At 34.3% G+C, this 21586-nt stretch overlaps 1 long non-coding RNA gene across 2 annotated transcripts; it reads left to right on the top strand.

Annotated features, from left to right (window-relative positions):
• The first annotated feature begins 709 nt into the window (after nucleotides 1-709).
• Nucleotides 710-21295, top strand: LOC150033893 (uncharacterized). Of its 2 annotated transcripts, none has more exons than XR_016531911.1 (2): nucleotides 710-1209; nucleotides 20698-21295. It is a non-coding gene; the product is annotated as an uncharacterized LOC150033893 (long non-coding RNA). The 2 variants fall into 2 exon arrangements; XR_016531912.1 differs by lacking the exon at nucleotides 20698-21295 and adding an exon at nucleotides 6892-7751.
• The last annotated feature ends 291 nt before the right edge of the window (nucleotides 21296-21586 follow it).

Here is a 21586-nt window from a genome sequence, read left to right as displayed (position 1 = left end):
AGTTCTGAAGGGAGCAATTTATCTACTTACCCTTGCTTCGGGGAAGGAGTGAATTTCATCTTGTATAACTTAGTTTCCAACTCCCCAATCAGATGAATCCCCAAAATGGTAGACTTGTTGAGTCGGCAATCTAGCCACACTCCCCCATGCAAATCAAAGGATTGCCAGCTCTTAAGGGAGTAAATCTTCTTTATTGTATTTTCTTCTTTTATGTGTTATGATTTCCAAAACTAAATTGAAAGCAAAGCGATCACTTGTTTCCCCGATGAGATTTGATCCCTTCAATGATTTTTATGGAGGTAACATTAAAAGCACAATATTTTTATTCATCAGTGGATGATGATCCACTTCAATCATGCCTAGAATACACTTACCATGCTTGATAAAAGTTAGAATTTAATTTTTATGATTTATCATTAAATTTAGTCTTTACGATTTAATAAAATCCTCCTAAATAGTCACTTCAATTTAAAAATATAATTCGTTTTAAAATAAATAATCATAATTCTTTTGAAAATAGTCACTTCAATTTACGGTTTAATAAAATCCTCATAACAAAATTAACCTTCAAGAATCGATTTAAATTCTTTTTAAAATATAAATAAATTGGACAATTAGAAATACAATAACTAAAATGAAACAAAATCCAATCAAAATGATATTTTAACAATTTTTTTTAACTAAAAAAGTAAGTTACTTTTGTTGGATAAAACTAGTTGTTCAATCTCCATAGATTAGAAAAAAGAAAAAAGAAAAAAGAAAACTGGTCGTCATCTTCCTTTACAAAGCCCTCAGAGAGAATTCAGACACACATACAGAAACTAAACAACGAAAGCAAAAAAAAAAAAAAAAAATGGCAATGGAAATCGCGAAATCCTCCATTCATTCCCCCAATTTTCCCAGTACAGAATCACCAAACAACAACCGTGTGAGGAGGAACAACAAACACAAACAAACAAACAAACCCCTCAAAAAAGGATTTAAAAAAAAAAAAACGATTCAAGGCGAATAGGGTCCCATAATTTCGGTGGATTTACGACCCAAGTCGGCGAGACTAGAGCCAACGGAGCCGCCGCGGATCATACCGGTATGCCGGTGGTGCCGGCAGCGGAAGGAGCCAATATGAGTGGTGGGAGAACAGAGACAATTGGCCTTGGCAGAGGACGGAGCTTTGGGCGCCATGGACCGCGACGGCGTAGAGGCGAGCAGGTGAGGATTTTGCTTAAGTTCTTCTAAATTGAAGTCTGTGAATGGCATTTTATGGTGGTGATTGTGGTTGTTTCTGTCATTGGGCCTTGGAGCTTTGTGATCTGATTTTTGATCCATGGTTCTTTTGTTTGAAGAAGAAGAAGATGGAATTAGGGTTTGTGAATTTTGAATGTATGTTTGTTTTGGTTGTTTGGGGGATTGATGAAATTGGGGATTGGTTGATATGTTAGTTTTTGTGGTTTGAAGAAAAATATGATGGGGAAAGGGGAAGTGTTTTGTTTTTCTTGGAGAAATGTAAGCAAATTTTGACATTGGTGTTCAAGTCCTCATTTTTTGGTGTTTGCTTAATTCACAACCTTTGGTTTATTTTTAGCCATAATTACCACTTTTTTTTTCCCACCACTTTCCACTTATATATGCATTTGATTACATTATACCCATGTGTTGTAAATGGTAATTATTACTCTTTTTTCCTTTTTAGCATGGTGGGTAGGTTTAAGTTATCTGTGTCAAATTGATAATAAATGTGTTATGCTAGTTGAGATATACTTTAGGGTTTTGAAGTTAAATGTCGAAGAAGTAAGAACTAACTAGCACAAAAATTTAAAAGTCAAAACTAATTATTTTAATCTTATACTTCAGGTTTCATTTTGTTTAAATGTCTAATTTTAGTTTATATATTCTCGATAAATTTTAAATTTAATTATTTGAAGTCATTTTTTTAAAAACTATTAAATAATTATTATAATTTTTATGTAAGACAAAACAGTATGAATATATGTTTTTAAAAGGGCTGTCTTTAAATATAGAAATATAAACCAAAATATTTACAAAATATAACAAAATTTTAGACCTATCAATTCTATCAGTCTCTATTAGTGATATTGATAGACATCAAAGAAGTCTATCAGTGTCTATCAACGTCTATTATTGATAATTCTAAAATTTTATTATATCTTATAAATATTTTCAACATTTTTACCATTTGAAATAATCTCTTTTTAAAATTTATATAGGAAATGTTAATGGAAAGTACTTTTTTTTTTTTTGAAAAGTTAATAATAATTCAATTGTATGGACTAAATTCTAAAATATAAGACCTGAATGGTATTTTAATTGAGAATATTTTAGATATATCTAAAAGTTCTAAAACCTATTCCACACAAAATTGGATGCTTAGAAACATATATATGACATCTTCTAAAAATAAAGTAGAAACATATTTGATAATTTAAAGTATCAATTAGAGACAAATTATAATTTATTATTGATTTTTTTCTTTTTTTTTAAAAAAATTAAATATACTATTTTGAGTCTAGTGCTTTTATGGATATCATAGGATCCAAAATTATAGATGGTTCTATTTTATGTGCATTTGTATGTTTTGATGATGGGACAATAATGACTTTGTACTAGAAAAAAGTACTACGAATCAAAATAATTGTGAGGTTTTATTGTAATATTGCAGTTTTGAAAAGTATTTGGAGAAATATGGTTGTTTGAAAAATATTTAGATTTTTTGGTAGTTTTAGAGATTCGAGGTGGGGAGAGAAAGTGAAAAGGGTTTATCGAGGGTTGAAATCTCCACATATACTTGTCGAGTGTTGAAAATTCGACCTACATAGGTCGAGAGTTAAACTCTCGACAACCTCGTCTCGTCATGTCTTGTCAGCCTCTGCCATTTCCCATGCTATCGCTTCTCCCGTGCCAGCTTCCCACGCCTTGATCGAATCTGGGTAGCTTTTAATGTTGCCCACCTAACTATTAAATTCTTTGATTGTGGGTCGAGTTTTAAACACTCGATCTATGAGCTTTTAAGTCACACTCCACCACTTTTTTCAGATCACAAACGAAAGTTTCTTTTTCTCCTCTCTGCCTTTTTCGTGCTATCTTCCCTTCCTCTTTTTTTATTCTGCCTTTCTGCCTTCTTGGTGCTCTTTCTCTTTCCATTTTTTTACCTCTGTTTTCTTGATGCTCTCTTTCACTTCCCCTTTTCTTATTCATTCTCTTCTTCCATTTCGTTTGAAATTGTCCCCACACTTCTCCCTCGATCACAAACTATACAGGTTTGTTAATTCATTCTACTAGATTTTTATTTTTTAAGAATAAATATAAATTTCTTTTTGTTCTTATATTATTAATTTTTTTATAGTTTTTATTGTTGTTCAGAAAATAAAGATTCAAAAAGAGGTATATATTTGAAGGGAAAAAAAAAAAAAACTACTATCGAACTTGAGTTGAACTTAACTTTTATTTATTAGTAGTTTTTTGTTTTTATTATTTGTTTATGCTAAATATATCATTTTTATTCCTTATATTGATGTTAATAGTTTTTTTTTAATATTATATATTACGCTGAATTTAATAATATTTTAGATATATCATGTTTATGTTAGTCTACCATGATAATGTTAGTTTACCATGTTAATATTTTAGATCTACCATATTAGTCTCAATTCAATAATAGCTTTTTAATAGTTTGAATTCACTAATATTAATATAATAATATTAGTGTTAAGGGTTTGTAGGGTTTATTGTTGTCTTTGAAAACAATAGATTTGTAGGGTTTATTGTTGTCTTTGAAAACAATAGATTTTAAGTATTATATTTTGTTTATTGCTTTTTGTTGTCTTTGGAAACATGTTAATTATATTTTCTCTACATTTTTATTATTTTTTAATTGGAGATCTTTAAGTAATTTTGTTTATTTTTCGTTTTTATATGATATTCTATATTTTAGTATTTTTTTTAGTATTTTGATTTTTTTTAATAATTAAAAAAAAAGTTACTACTTTAATGACTTTTTATATGATTTATTTTTTAAGTATTAGCTTTCAACAAATAGTTTTAAAAAGTGTAGAATTAATTTGAAGTTTAAAGTTTTTTTTAGTCTAAAAAGTTTTTTATTTGATTCTTCTATTTTTTAATAATTTTAATGTTGAAGTTTAAAGTTTTTTAGTATAATAAGTTTTTTTTATTTGATTCTTTTAGTTTTTAACAATTTTGATGTTTAAACTAAGTTATTTTTTTAAACATTTTTTATATTTTTGATTGTTTTTTTTTTTGTTTATGTTTGATAATTAATAAAATAATTAGTAATGTAGTGTTTGTCTTTTTTTTTTTTTATAGAAAATTGTGGATAAATATTTGAGATTTATGTTGTTTACAAATGGTGATGTAATTGATGGGGTTGATGGAGTTGACTATGACCAACCACCATATGGGGTTTTAGTATAAATGTAAAACTGGTATTTGAACAATTCATTGAAATGGTAGGGATGCCACTTGGTGTAGATATGAGAATAAATCAGTTAGATATAATATATATACATCCTAATCTAGCACCATCAGATCAGTAAGGTTTATGTCATTCCCTATTTCAAATGAACAAGCAATGAACTTGATGTTTTCAATCTCGATGCCACTTCCGAATTTAGTGCATTTATATGTTAATGTAAGTAGGGTAGGGTTGAATATAAACTTGAATGCACCCTTTCGTCAGTTTGAAGATCCAACTTAATGTATTGATCCTGATCCGGAATCAGTTGCATCTCCATGTGATGATGAAGATATGATGGCTAACAATTAGTACAGAGATTTTAGAACGGACGATGAATTTGAAGAGTTGGATTTTGATGGTCGTGAACATGAGTTACCTTCAAATACATTTAACGATTTGGATATGAATGTAATAGATAGTATTCGAGAACACAACCCAATTGTAGCCTCCTTGGATGTTGACAATACTCAATTGTATAAAGGGATGATTTGTCAAGACAAAGAAATGCTACAACATGCCGTCAAATGTTTTGCTATTAAATGTCATGCACCATATGAGGTTATGGAATCGACACCGATGAGTTGAGCAATTCGGTATAAGAAGTGGGAAGAATGTTGCAAATGGAGACTTCGTGCAATAAAGCAAAAGTCGCATAGCTTGTTTGAGATCACTAAGTATGTTGAGCAACATACATGTTTTTATTCAGAACTGAGTCGAATTCATGTGCAATTAGATTCATCAATGATTGCACTAGAGTTTTGTGATGCCATAAGAGAAAAATGATCTATCAGTGTGACACAACTGCAGTTCGACATAAAATCAAAACTTGGATATCATGTTCCTTACCATAGGGTGTGGGGGGTAAAAGAAAGGCGTTGGCCAAAGTGTTTGATGATTGGGACAGTCATACAAATTGTTACCCAAGTGACTGTATATGGTTAAACAAACCAATCCCGAAACATGTGTAGAATGGAGAGTGAAAAAAATGCAAACTGAAGGTCATGTTATCCTAACTTCTGTATTTTGGGCATTTGGTCCTTGTATAGAAGCTTTTACTAAATGTCGGCCGATGGTTAAGATAGAGGGTACCCACTTGTATGGTGAATATCGAGGAAAATTATTGATTGCTACATTAGTTGATTCAAATGGGCATCTTCTTTCACTTACATTTGCCGTCGCAGATGAGGAGTCTGCAAACTCATCGGGATGGTTTTTGAAACACATAAGAGAAACTGTAACACATGAAGAGGTGTGTTTAATTTCAGATCGACATGCCGGCATCATTGTAGCAGTGAATAATCCAGCAAATGGTTGGACGAGACCAAAATGTCACCATCGTTTCTGCTTACAACATGTCATCACCAACTTCAATAATGAAATACAAATTTAACACATTAAAAAATTCTTGGGCAATGGACTCAAGCACATGATGGAGGGTTCAGATACGGGTGGATGACGACAAATCTATCAGAGTGCATAAATGGCATCTTCAAAGGAGCTCGAATGTTGTCGATCAATGCTCTTGCTCAAATAACATTTTTCAAGTGCGTAAATTATTTCGAAAAAAGAAGAGAAGAAGTAAGAGCTGCTTTGGAGCGTTAAGATAAATACACCCAGTAATATTAACTTTTTTTTTTATATGTTACTAACAATTTATTTCAAGCATATTTATAATATTAAGTGGAGTAAAAATTTAGGTACACACGAAAAAATTAATAAATGGGCTGCAAGATCTAATAAACATGAAGTACAATCATATGATTAATATGAAGGTGTATTTCATGTGAAGACCGGATGTCACAACCTCAATGCTAAAGGAGGAAATATTCAAATATTGAGGCTAAACGGGTCCGAGCGGTACTGTTAATGTAACAAGCGCCAAGCCTTCGACATTCCATGCTCGCATTTAATGGCAGTTTGCTCATATTTTAACATGAACTATGAAGATTTTATTGAGGACTATTATAAACTGTCAACATATGTTGCATGTTACTCTCCTCAATTTCAACCTGTACCACATGAAGATTACTGGATCACACACCCTAATATGCATGTCTTACATACTGACCCATCGTTGCTAAGGAAACCTGGTAGACCAAAGAGTTCACGATACCATAATAAGATAGATTGGACAGAACCAAGTGCTCGACTACGATGCGGGTTTTGTAATCAGTTAGGTCATAATCGAATGAAGTGTCCTTCATTACTAAGACAGACTCCAAATAATTAGGGATTTTTATTATTAATATTTTTATCTTGTAAATAATAATTTTATTGTATAGTTAATTTTTTTTATTATAATTTATTAAGTTGTACATTATTTTTTTTAATTAAGTTGTACATTATTTTTTAAATTAAGTTGTACATTATTTACTTGAGAAATAAATATTTTTTTCTTTTAGATCATGACTTTAAATCCAGGAGCTATTGATCCGAAGTTTTGTACGACCAATCAATTCATCAATAATCATTTGTATGGTAAGATCGTACCACTGGCAAAATATCTTGTATACGTTGAGAGGCAATTGTTCAACACACTATCCCACTCCACCCTCGAATAGTACCGTTACTTCGTAGGTCTGGATTTTATGGAGTTGCTAGATTGAGATTCATTCAGCTAGATTGACATCTCATCACAACAATGGTTGAGAGATGGAGGCTTGAGACGCATACATTTCATATGTTCATTGGAGAGTGCACTATCACTCTACAAGATATAGAAGTGTTGTTCCGGTTACTGTGTCAACTGTACCTTGGTGTAACCCCACCTGCCGATAAATTTAAAGGATTGAGGTTAAGTTTGATATGATTAGGGACACAATTCTGTGAGCTTGCTAATGATACAGATGAGGAAACCGTCATGAGATATACGCGAGCATATATACTGCAAATGATGGGTGGAAGTCTGTTTTCTGACAAATCAAGTCATTTTGTTCACTTGATGTACCTACCACTGTTAGCTAACCTCTATGATGCGGGACGGTATTCTTGGGGTGAAGAATGTTTTGACATGGTTGCATAGACAGCTGTGCAAAGCAACAAAACTTGAGGTTCGCAAGATCGCTGAGCCTCTGATACTTTTGCAACTATGGGCTTGGGAATGACTTCCAACAATTGCTTCACAGCTCCAACATGTAAATGACGCTTAGTTAGGACGAGCCTACTGTTGAGAATGGTGTCCTAAATCTTCCTTGTAATCTCATAGTTTGTAAACTCTGTATAAACATATTGTTATTTATAAAATAAGTGTTATGTTATAAGCATTTACTCAATCCAATAAACTAAGATCTGAGGTTATTTTATGTAAATTTAAACAAGCATGTAGAGACATACAAGTGAATCTTGTTTAAATAATAACCTAAATGATCTGTAGTAAATGGATAAGGTTGGGTACCTTATCCTGGTGACACTATGGATACGACCCATTTTCTAAATGTAATTAACAAGCAATTGAGTATGTATTCAAGTTTTTTTTGTTTGTTTGAGTTATATGTGATGAAGCTTCAGATGCATGGAGATGTTGTTTGTTTCGAGGAAGAAGACCAATCGTTGGTCGCATCGTATGGCTTAAACTAAACTATCGTTTAGATTTGGCTAAGCAATCGTGTAGAATGTTTTACTCGATCGTGTAGTATTTGCTAAACAATCGCATAACCTATGCTACGTGATCGAGTAAAGAGTTTACTCGATTGTGTTCCATTGGCTACTAAATCATGTAGACGCTCGAGGTAAATGATCACAGAGTATATGATACTCGACGCATGGCGTGTGCACTAAACAATCGTGTAGGCCAGCATGCTCATCGCATAGTCACTGACTATACGATCTCTCGGTACACGATACTCGATGCTTGCTACTCGATCATCTAGACAATCATGCTCATCGCATAGTCATTGTCTGCACGATTGCATAGCATGCGTTACTCAATGTGCACTGTACAATCACGTGGACTTTCATGCTCATCGCATAGTCCTTAGCCACACGATCCACTCTACACGATCGTTTATACTCGATAGGCGTTACTCGACGATCTGAAGGAGATGCTACATGATCAACTGAAGCAGCTTCACCCGAGCGGTTCAAGACCTGGTTCGCCTGTTTGAATTGGTTGATTCGATTCCTTTTGTAATAGTTAGCTTTTCTTTCCGGTTTTAAGGCATATTATCCTGGTCCATCAATTTTTTTAATGTATATGTGATGTATGTTTGTTTATATGCCATAATGTATGACATATAGTTTTAAAACTCACCATAGACTATGCATTTTATTCATGCATCATCTTTATATTATAAATGTTATAATATAGTAGTTTACATGATTAAATTACCTTAAAACATGCTCATGCATCCTATAATATAAGAGTTATAATATATGCATGCATCAAAGCATATTCATGCATAATCTTTATATTATAAGTGTTATAGTATAAGGGTGTATTTTAGCATGTATGCTTAGTTCATTACTTGTTATATAAAAGTTAAATATTAGTAATGAATGAACATTGCATGAAGCATGATATTTAGGTTTATCTATAAAAGTTATGAATACCTAGTGAATTTCTAGCTTAACAATGTGGTTGATTTTGATTGTTTCAATCTTATAAGAGTTATAATTAATGAAATTAGAATTAAAATCAATAACCAAGAGTTACATGCAAATTTAGGTAAAATCTTTTTTTTAAAATAGTTTAAAATTTTGATTGAGATAGACCTAAGATCACGGTTCTAATGAGATTAGATGCCTAAGTTTAATCTTTTAAATCGTTTTAATAGGATTAAATTGATTTGAATAAAAGATTAAATTTGTAATAAATCTATTTATAGGGGACCTTTTGTCTAAGGCGGATTCTGGCTAGGTTGAGATATTTAAGCTGACGGAAAAGGAACACCCCTACCTGGGAATCTACCTGGAAAGGTGAATTAAATAGATTTGTTACAAGCATACAATTGTTGATTAATATTTGTTAAAGTGTTTGATGAATGTTAATCAAAATTGATGAACTTTCCAAAGTAAGTGTTACTTTTGGGCAAACTTAAACAATCACTTAATAAAAATAATTAGTCGTATTTTTCTAAGTAAATTAAACTCTAGGTTGTTAAAATACTCAGTAGGAGGAAAAGATAGATATGATATGTCAATTCCACTCATGTTTCTCCCTTAATGTTCACACCGTGAGATTCATACTTGGCCTCGTGGCACCCTAGGAATGTCCCCCTTTGGATGGTGTTTGCATGGATCAATATCAAGGTGAATAGAGAGAGTATTTATAGTAAGTAGGAGAATGATATGTGTCAACATATCCTGCAGTCTCTTTCGTTGGTTTGCATCGTGAAACCTTCTTGCACGGCCTCAAGGCGCCCTGGGAACGTCCCATTAAGATGGTTTGTGTTGTTGGCCAATATTAAGGTTAACTCCAAAAATGGATCCCTTTAGTTTTTGCGTTAATTGGTTTTTTCCTTCGGTTGACTGCTTGGGGCGGAACTCTAGGATATAAAATGAAGGGTCACACTTACGAGAAATTGTTAAGTAAGTTAATGATTTCTTGACCAAATCAATGATGGTTGATTGTTATAGGAGTAAGAGTTATTTTGATGTAATGATTAGTTGAGAGTGTTTCAATTTAGTGAAGGGAGAAATTAATTACCCTTCGGTGGCTTTTGTCTTAAATCACTGAAGCGTCATTTCAAAACTAAATGTTATATGGGGTTCATTTGGATTTTGCTAAACCTGATTGGATTTGTTTTAAAAGAGTTATGCTAAAATCTAATGTTGATCAATATGTTTGTTTTTCAGGAAAATGTCAATGTTTGATTTTCCATTAGTTGCCTTTTCTACTTTGATTGGTTTTAATTACATGACATGGAAAGAGTCTATTAAAACATATTTCGAGGTAAACGACCTTGAGTTTGTCATGTTTGAGGATTGTCCTCAAGTCCCAACCCCTAATGCATCACGAATTGTTCGTAGTGCATTGAGGTGTGGATGAAGGCTAATTCGAAGGCCCGACTTTAGATTTTGGCAAGCTTACCTGATGCATTGTCCAAAGGGTTTAAGAACATGGTCATTGTACATGAGATCATGGACTCGTTGCAAGAATTGTTTGAACATAAGTTCTCACTTTTTAAGCAAAATGGGATTGATGTCAATGAAACTAGTGTTGTCAATTCCCAAGATAATCTCCAGTCCTTATTGAATGTCAAGGGACTAACAGGGAAAAAAAATTGTTGCCGACTCTAATGAAGTTCATCGACGAGGATTGTTATCTGAAATGAAACTTGGAGTTTATAATAAAAGTTCTGATACTTATCCCATTACTCTCCAGAAAAGGAAGAACTCCAAAGGCAATAAATGTGATTTATTTTTCTTGGTGACGTGCTTGGTAGAGAATGATGATTCTGCCTGGATAATTGATTCAAGGGCTACTAACCAAGTATGTTCTTCCCATCAAGGATTTAGTTCTTGGAAAAAGTTGGAGGCTGGAGAGTTGACTCTTAGAGTCAGTACTTGTGAGGTTGTTTCAGCTGCTGTTGTAGGCAAGCTTAAGTTATTTTTGGACAAGAAACGATATTTATTATTGGATAATGTTTATATATTTTCTCATATCAAGAGGAACTTAATTTCAGTTTCTTGTCTGATTGAACAAAATTATTCCATCTTCTTTTCTGAAAATAAAATGTTTATTTTTAAGAATGGTATGGAGATAGGTTTTGGTTCAATAGAAAATAACTTGTATGTGAAGGAACTCTTATACAAGAGTACCTATGAGCGAAAGCGGATATTTCCAATTCATTATGACAGAATTTTCATATATACATTCAAACATACAGATATGCATTCACAACGCTAAATTACAGTCATGATTAAAGGATAAATAAATAAAAGACCGAGAGAACATACCAGTTGAAGGCTTTTCTTCACTTGAAATCTCGCTCTCTCCATGAACGACCTCTCGCTCTTGCTATACTAACAAGTAATCGTCTAGCAACAACTCGGTTGTCTACACGAACAGCTTCGCACGAACATAAGGAAACAGGGACGACACCACCACTCGGAGCCCTCAGTATTCTCTGAATGAGAATCCAAAGGGTGGACTTTGTTCGGATTTGCTAGAGGGAGGAGGAAAAGAGATCGTATACAACGATCAAGCAAGTGGGAGAAAAACTCCTCTATCGTATAGACAAAATGCTTGATCGTTTATGTGAAGTATACGATTGTGTAAAAAAAGCTAAGTAATCGTCTATACGATCGTTTAGTAAAGCTAGGGCGCTAAATGATCGTTTAGTAATAGATAAGAGATCGTATAGTAAGTAGGGCACCAGGTGTAAGCGATCGTTCAGTAAACAACACTATCGTATATTCTCTGATTTACTAATTGATAACTATCAAGAATCGCATCACACTGTGAGCTATTTAAGCGTCTCAAAACGATTCTTCATCTTACTCATTAGTTATGAAAACATAAGAGACGTCGACCAATTATCCCGTAACCGTCCAATTAATAAATAATAAATATAATCACATTATATTCATAACCTATGGTTTAATATCATATATTAACCATAGTATTTTTCCTTCACTAGATATAAATCATATTTATATCCAATTTCTTCCAAATTAATATATCTCATACATGAAGTCAATTATATCATATATAATCAAATTCCCTCTTGTCAATTTGAACATTTCAAACTGACCCAAAAACTGATTCTCAACTTGTATCCAAGCTACTAAGGGGACCTTATGGACCTATGGCTCAAAGCTCCAAGGGTACATGAATAACTGACTAAACTCTTTAGCCACATATCCACCATCCGTTAACTGCCAGACATTCCCTTAAAGACTGACAAGTGAACTCTTCTTACCACAAATATATTTTTATGTCCATCGAATATAACTAATCATCAGTACGATGACCCTTCATAGATGCTCGTAAGTACATCTAGGCAAATTTACTATTTTGCCCCTGTAATTATATTTTATTCCTTAAGTACCACGGATCCCTCTATGAATAATACAACATAGTCTTACTATGTTTGAACAACTCTCGGGCCATGAGAAGGTGTATGGCGCCACATCGTTCAAGCCCCGAGATCAACCCTTAAGGAACAATCTATCTACTTACCCCAACTTTGGGGAATGAGTGAACTCCATCTTGTGTAGCTGAGTTCCCAACTCCCAAATCAAACGAATCCCCAAAGTGGTAGGTTTGAGTCGGCGCTCTGGCACTCACACCTAAGCAAATCAAAGGACCACCCTTAATGGTGGGAGTTCCCATCTCATTCAGGATTGAGGTCATGTTACCTATGGTCATCCTAGTGAAGTGAAGCCTCTGTCATGAACGGGGTTATATGATGAGATGTTAACACTTCGTGGTCAGGTCTTATACAAACTCTTTGTAGAGGACGCCCCCGCTCGCACGTCCACACAAGAATGATCAGGATCGGATCATCTGTAGCAAGTCACAACCATTGTAACTATTCCACAAAGCGGGTCACATCTATAGCGTTATCAGGATAAGGTTTCCCTCCTATATCCATATACTACAGACCATTTTGGTTATCACTTAAGACATAATCCACTTGTATGTCACCACATACATGCTTAAGTTACATAAAGACAACCGTGGACTTTAAGTTTATTGGTTTGTGGTAAAGTAAATAAAATATCCAAATGTGCAAAGTCAAGAAGTGAAGTAAACATCATATATTATACATCACAAGCGTTCGTACAAATTGTTTACAAACTACAGCACACAAGACTTTAGGGCATCAACCCCAACAGTATGTACTAAGGCCATTAGTCATAAAATCCTTGCTTAATAGTGAAATGTTCAAAACAGCAACAACTGTAAAAAGACCAAGAGTTTCTTCTAAAGAAAATGCCCATCTTTGGCATCTAAGGTTAGGTCACATCAATCTCAATAGGATCGAGAAGTTGGTGGAAAGTGGACTTCTAAATGGTTTAGAAGAAAACTCTTTGCTAGTATGAATCATGCTTTGAAGGCAAAATGACCAAACGACCTTTTACTAGAAAAGGATATAGAGCCAAGGAAACTTTGAAGCTCATACATTCAGACCTCTATAGTCTGATGAGTGTAAGAGCACGAGGTGGGTATAAATATTTCGTCTCTTTCATAGATGAATATTCTAGATTTGAGTATCTATACCTAATGCAACATAAGTCTGAAGCTCTTGAAAAGTTTAAGGAGTATAAGACTGAAGTTGAAAACTTATTAGGTAAAAAGATAAAAACACCATGATCTGATCGTAGTGAAGAGTATATGGACTTAGAATTTTAGAACTATATGATAGAACATGGGATCACGTCTCAACTCTCAACCCCAGGTACACCTTAGCAGAATGGTATATCAGAAAGGAGAAACAGAACCTTGTTGGACATTGTTCGGTCTATGATGAGTTATGCTCATCTTCCAGACTCATTTTGGGGATATGTAGTAAAGACTATAGTTTACATTTTGAACAATGTTTCCTCAAAGAGTATTTCTGAAATACCTTTTGAGTTATGGAGAGGTCATAAAGATAATTTACACCACTTCAGGATTTGGGGATGTCCAACCCACGTGCTTGTGGCTAACCCTAAAAAGTTGGAACCTTGTTCGAAAGTATGCCTATTTATAGGTTACCCCAAAAAAACGAGAGGTGGATACTTTTATGATCCAAGTGAAAATAAAGTGTTTGTATCAATAAACACTACCTTCTTGGAAGAAGAACACATAAGGGATCATAAGCCATGAAGTAAATCAAGAGCTGAGATTGACTCGACGTAGTGGAAGGGTTGTGAACCCACCTGTATGCTACATGGGTTTAACAGAAGCCCAAAACATTATATCTGATGATGGAGTTGAGGATCCATTGTCTTATAAGCAAGCAATGGAAGATCTTGACAAAGATGAATGGATTAAAGCCATCAATCAAGAAATGAAGTCTATGTACTTCAATTTTATTTGGAAGCTTGTAGATCAACCTGATGGGGTAAAACCTATAGGTTGTAAATGAATCTACAAGAGGAAAAGAGGTGTAGATGGAATGGTACAGACCTTTAAGGTTAAACTTGTGGTAAAGGGTTATACCTAGGTTGAGGGAGTGGACTATGAAGAAACTTTCTCACCTGTTGTCGTGTTAAAGCCTATTAGGATTCTCCTATCCATAGCCACATATTATGACTATGAGATATGGAAAATGGACGTCAAGACTGCCTTTTTTGAATGGTAATCTTGAAGAGACCATCTACATAGTTCAACCAGAAGGATTCATTGAACAAGATCAAGAGCAAAAGGTTTGCAAGCTTAATCAGTTCATTTATGGACTGAAACAAACATCTAGATTTTGGAATATAAGATTTGATACTGCGATCAAATTTTATGGCTTTGATCACAATGTTGATGAGCCTTGTGTTTACAAGAAAATCATCAACAACTCAGTAGCTTTCCTTGTGTTATATGTGGATGATATCCTACTCATTGGGAATGATGTAGGTTTTCTGACTGACGTTAAGCAATGGCTAGCCACCCAATTCCAAATGAAAGATTTGGGAGAGACACAGTTTATTCTAGGGATCCAGATCATAAGGGATCGTAAGAACAAAAGGTTGGTCTTGTCTCAGGCATTATACATTTACAAGATGCTTGTCAAATATTCGATGCAAAATTCCATGAAGGGTTTATTACCTTTCAGACATAGAATTGTTTTATCTAAGGAATAGTGTCCTAAGACACATCAAGAGGTTAAGGAAATGAGACGGATTCCCTAGGCATCGGCTGTTGGTAGCCTTATGTATGCAATATTATGTACTAGACTTGACATTTGTTATGCAGTAGGGATTGTCAGTTGATATCAGTCTAATCCAGGGTTAGATCACTGGACGGTGGTCAAAACGATCCTCAAATATCTTCAGAGAACGAGGGACTATATGCTCGTGTATGGAGATAAGGATCTGATCCTTATAGGATACACAGACTCTGACTTTCAAACTGATAGAGATTCTTAGAAATCAACATCAAGGTCAGTGTTCACTCTGAATGGAGGAGTTATGGTCTGGTGAAGCATCAAGTAAGGATGCATCATAGACTCCACTATGGAAGCCGAATACGTAGCTGCTTGTGAAGCTGTTAAAAATGCTGTTTTGCTTAAGAAGTTTCTTACTGATTTGGAAGTTGTTCCAAATATGTCTTTACCGATCACACTTTATTGTGATAACAGTGATGCTGTAGGAAATTCTAAGGAACCTCGGAGTCATCGAAGAGGCAAGCACATAGAACAGGAATATCATTTGATCTGGGAGATTATGCATTGCAGTGATGTGATTGTCACAAAGATTGCATCAGAGCACAACGTTGTTAATCCGTTTACAAAGGCTCTCCCAGCTAAAGTGTTCAAGGGTCATCTAGAGAGTCTGGGTTTACGAGATATGCGACACATTGTCTAGGGCATGTGGGAGATGTTACTGGCTTGAGGACAAGTGGGAGATTATTGGAAAATGGTGTCCTAAATCTCCTTGTAATCTCGTAGTTTGTAAACTCTGTATAAATATATTGTTATTAATAAAATAAGTGTTATTTTATAAGCATTTACTCAATCCAATAAACTAAGATCCGAGGTTATTTTATATAAATTTAAACAAGTATATAGAGATATACAGGTGGATCTTGTTTAAATAATAACCTAAATAGTTTATAGTAAATGGATAGAATTGGGTACCTTATCCTGATGACACTACATATACGACCGCTTTGCAGGTGTTACAAGTGTTGTAAAGTGCTACAAAATGATCTAATCCTGATCATTCATGTGGAGATATGCTAACGAGGGTATCCTATACAAAGAGTTTGAATAAGACCAGACCACGAAATGATTAGTCTCTTTATATAACACCGTTGATGATAGAGACTTACATTTCACTAGGATGAATATAGGTGACATGACCTGAATCCTAAGTGAGTTGTGAACTCCTGCTCATGAAGGCGGTCCTTTGATTTGTATGGGTGAGAGTGGCCAGATTGCTAACTCAACAAGTCTACCATTTTGGGGATTCGTCTGATTGGGGAGTTGGGAACATAGCTTCATAAGACGGAATTCACTTCTTCCTCAATACAGGGGTAAGTAGATAAATTGCTTCCTTAAGGGCCGATTCCAGGTCTTGAACATAGTGGTCACACGCTATCTTGGGAAGAAAGGACTCAGTCATAATGGGACTATAACTTATTTTTCATTAGAGAAATCAATGGTACTTAAGGAATTAGATGTAACTACAGGGGGAAAATGGTAATTTGGCCCAGCTATACTTACGAGTAATTTGTGAATGGTCATTACACTGTTGATTGGTTATATGGACACAGAATATATCTGTAATGCAAAGAGTGCAGCTATCGGTCTTTAGTAGAGTGTCCACAGTTAATGGATGGTAGATATCGTGATTAAAGAGTTAGTCAGTTATTCATGTACCGTTGGAGCTTCAAGCTACAGGTCCATAAGGTCCCCTTAGAAGCTCAATTGATTCAAGTTGAGAATAAGTTTTTGGATTAGTTTGAAATGTTCAAATTAACAAGAGGGAATTTAATTATATATGTCATAATTAAATTAATTCAATTATATATGATATAATTGATTTGATGTATTTGATAAATTATTTGATTGGAAGAATTAATATAAATATGATTTATATTAAATGCCATAAAATAGAAAAAGAACTATAGTTTATATGTTGCATATGATGCAATATTAAAACTATAGGTTATAAATATAATATGTAAGTTAGTTATTGTATTTATTTATAATTTATTAATTACGATAATTAATATTTCTTTTTCTAAATAACCAACCTTTGTGGGTGGTTATACATGGTTTATGGTAACCGTGAGATAAAAAGAAAAAAAAATTCAAATCATTCAGTGGAATAATCTCACAGAATTCACGATCGAGTCACTACACGATTGACTATCTAGTTTACTATACGATAGTACATTTTACTAAACGATCGAGTATCAAGTCTATACGATAGATCTTCTTCTTCTATACGATTGTTCATCGCGTACTCAATCGTTTACTTCCTCCTTCCCTCTATCCAAATTCATACAGAGTCCACAACTCCTAGATTCTCACAACGAGAATACCAAGGTAATCTTGTGGTTGTGTCAAGTTCTATTCGAGGATCGAGGATCAAGTTTTACTCGCTGGTGATCGAGGATCTTCCAGTTGATCATTGCGTTTGCGATGTTGGATGCGTTGGTGACTGATCGAGGGAAATACGTGAAGAAAGAGTTCTTCAAAGTTTACATGAGGATTTCCCTGAGCAGCGGAAGGATCTTTCCAAATTTCAATCATATATGAACATACACAATTACAGTCACAAACAGAAATATAGGCTATGCGCAAAACAAAAGTTACGACATGCTTTACTACACGATCAAGGGAAGAAATTAATATACCTCTGAAGACTCATCTTCAAGACCCTTGATCACGAACGCTCGACCACAGCATGAACTCTACACTGCACGATCACAACGAACTCAAACACCCCGAACACCACGAACGGCCTCCACAGAACCTTGACTGTGTCGAGTTGAGTATGACACCACCAAAAAGGTTACCTTGGTAATCTCGGTGTGAGAATCTAGAGTGTGGGCCCCGTGTGGACTTGATTAGAGGAAGAAACCGGAGGAGGACAATCGTGTAAACGATTAAGCAAATGGGAAATGATAAAGCCTATTGTATAGATCAATGCCCAATCGTTTATCAAAAGCTATGCGATCGTCTAGCTAAAATTATGCAATCTCTTAGCTCATCGGCTAGCTAAATGTCTATCGTGTAGGAACACTCCACGATCGTTTAGTCTCTCCAAGCTGTCGTTTAGTAAATCTGATTTACTTGACAACCTTTTTGTGAGAACTTTCCGAGATTGGAAATCTCAAATCAGCATTTATAAAATTTAGGAAAACATTTTTCCTTTTTATCTCACGGTTATCATGAAATCACTAATAACCTCCCACTCAATTGGTTATTAGAGAAAAAGAAATAACTATCCAATAATTAATATTATTATAAATATAAATGATAACCTACTTACCATACTATGTTTATAACCTATAGTTTTAATATTTCATCTCATGAAACATATAAACCATAACTCTTTTTCTATTCCATGGCACTTAATGTAAATCTAGATATATCTCATACTTCATACCGATCATATCATATATATAATCAAAATATCTTTTGTTAATTTGAACATTTCAAAACAACACCAAGAACTGATCCTCAACTTGAATCCATTGAGCTACCAAGGGGATCTTATGGACCTGTAGCTCGAAGCTCCAATGGTAGGTGAATAACTGACTAAACTCTTTAGTCACGAGATCCACCATCCGTTAACTACCAGGCACTCCACTAAAGACTGACAACTGAACTCTCCTTACTACAGATGTATTATGTGTCCATCTTAACCAATCAATAGTGCGACAACCTTTCACAGATCGCTCGTAAGTATAACTCAGCCCATAACCGTTATGCCCTTATGGTTACGCCTAACTCTTTAAGTACCACTTATTCCTCTAATGAACATAAGTTATAGTCCTACTATGATTGAGTCCTCTCTTCTAAAAAGAAGTTGTGGCCACCATGTTCAAGCCCCGGAATCTGCTCTTAAGGGAGCAATCTATCTACTTACCCTTGCTTCGGGAAAGGAGTGAATTTCATCTTGTGTAACTGAGTTCCCAACTCCCAAATCAGACAAGTCCCCAAAAAGTAGGCATGTTGAGTTGGCAATCTGGCCACTCTCACCCATACTAATCAAAGGACTGTCCTCAAAGGTAAGAGTGCCTAAAACACTCAGGATCAAAGTCATGTCACCTATGGTCGTTTTGATAAGATGTAAGTCTCTAGTATCAACGACATTATATACAGAGACGAATCATCTTGTGATCCAGTCTTATACAAACTCTTTGTATAGGACACCCCCGCTTGCATGTCTCCACATGAATGGTCAGGATTTACCATCTGTAGTAGTTTACAACACTTGCAAACATCTACAAAGCGAGTCGTATCCGTAGTGTCACCAGGATCAGGTATCCCACCTTAATCCTTATACTACAGACCTATTTAGGTTATCACTTAAGACATGATCTACTTGTATATCTCATATACATGCTTAAGTTCACATAAGATAATCATGGAACTTTGTTTATTGGATATGAGTAAATGCTAGAATGAAATAACACTTATTTTATTCATAAACAATGTGTATAATTACAAACAACGAGACTTTGGGAGATTTAGGACACCAATCCCAACAATTACTCGATCCCTTGTTTTACTTAAGAAGCATGTTGTAATTTATATTTAATGCATAATCTCTTCTGTATGATTGTACATATTTTAGATCTTTCACAATGGAGTTTGGAACGATTAGTTTCCGCTCACTAGTCCTCTAGTTTTAGAGTTTCTTCACCTACGGTTCTCGGTATGTTATTTAAATTCAATTTAATTTTTATATGACTGATCTGATAATTCAGAATCTAAATTATTAATTTAAAAATTTAGGTGGAGAGACAAATTTTATGTACCAAGGACAACCACGCATGTAGTCAGCTAGTATAGATACATATTTGACCTGCTTCAACCTGGTCAGGTACATTAATATTGAACCAAATTGAGTTTTTTTATAAAAACTTTTATTGTATTTGTCTTATATTTTTCAATATAATATGTTGTGTTTCAAATTATTTGGGAGCCTTACAAAGTTGTTATGGACACTTTGCCCAATTTTTGTACAAGCGGTCAAAACATATGGCAGACGATAAGTACTCTCATGTGTTTTCACATTGGTGAGTGGCATCTTCCTGATAGGGTAATAAAACAATTCGGTTTTCAACAAGATGACCCATCCCTTGTAATACTGAACCCCTACTGCATGACATCGACATAAGAACTGGAGATTGGTCCTAAAAAGTTGCACATTTGGTAGTGCGAGTGCGATGACACTATCATGCAAGGTTTATTGCAATAGGAGTTTCTATTGGGCAGTTTGATAGGGATGTTACTCAAAACTACATCAACTGGTATAATAATATTACAAGGTGCTACGTTACTCGTCTGGGAGCAGTTGTGGGTCATTTGATACATAAATAAATATTATCTAATTATTTTTAATTTAAATTTATTTTAAATATTGTCTAATTGTTTTATAATTCACAGAGATCGAACAACAGTAGACTCTGTCATGTTGCAAATGATCCGAACCAAGTTCTTGCTATATGTAGTGACAACGGGAGCTAGCTATATGGAGGAGATACATTATATGTACGATATACCTATTGTCTCCATCAATTCCTAGACGTAGAGGACCTGTTCGAGTAGAAGAAAATGAGTTCTATGAAGTTACCCACAATGTGGAAGAATTGCCCCCTATGATGCAAATGCAGAGCCAAACTGATTATGTTAATCCAATGATGATGATGCGAGCATTTGTTTTAGGATATTATGACTCAGAGGCTAGTCTATTGTCTTCATACGTGCATGGACATGATCGCGGTCGTGGAGAGCATATTGAATATTTATATTATGAAGCGTCTGCAGAAGTACCGGAGCAACATCAAGAGGAACCAAAGAAAACTCAAGTTTGAAGTCGACGACGACAACCAGCTCTCGACGACGCCCGCCTTGTGGGGCACATTGATTTTTTTAATTATTTTTAAATAAATGAGATAATAGTTGTATTAATATGAATATTTTAGTTCACATTTTATTATTTTTAAATTATGGAAGGAAATATGAATGAGATATTATTTTCTATTATATTTCTTAGAGGCTTAAGAAAATGGTGGTCGAAAATAATAGCAAAGTGAGGTCGAATATAATAAAGAATAAAATGAAAAAGGGAGGTCAAATATTAAAATAATAAAATGGAAAAGGGAGAAAATGAAAAAAAATAATAAAATGGGAAAGGAAAAAAATAATAAAATGGGAAGAAGTCAAGTGTTCAAAACTCGACTTACCCTTGTCAAGTTTTGAATGCTCGACTTTCTTTCTTGAGTTTTCAAAATAATACTGAATTTAAAAAAACTACAATATTGTTCTAAATTCT

This window comes from Benincasa hispida, chromosome 9, assembly GCF_027475165.1.
Source record: "Benincasa hispida cultivar pf3 chromosome 9, pf3_genome.v1.1, whole genome shotgun sequence".
NCBI classification, from domain to species: domain Eukaryota; kingdom Viridiplantae; phylum Streptophyta; class Magnoliopsida; order Cucurbitales; family Cucurbitaceae; genus Benincasa; species Benincasa hispida.
Note: the sequence above shows the minus strand (reverse complement) of the source record. Positions and strands in the feature narration are given on the sequence as shown.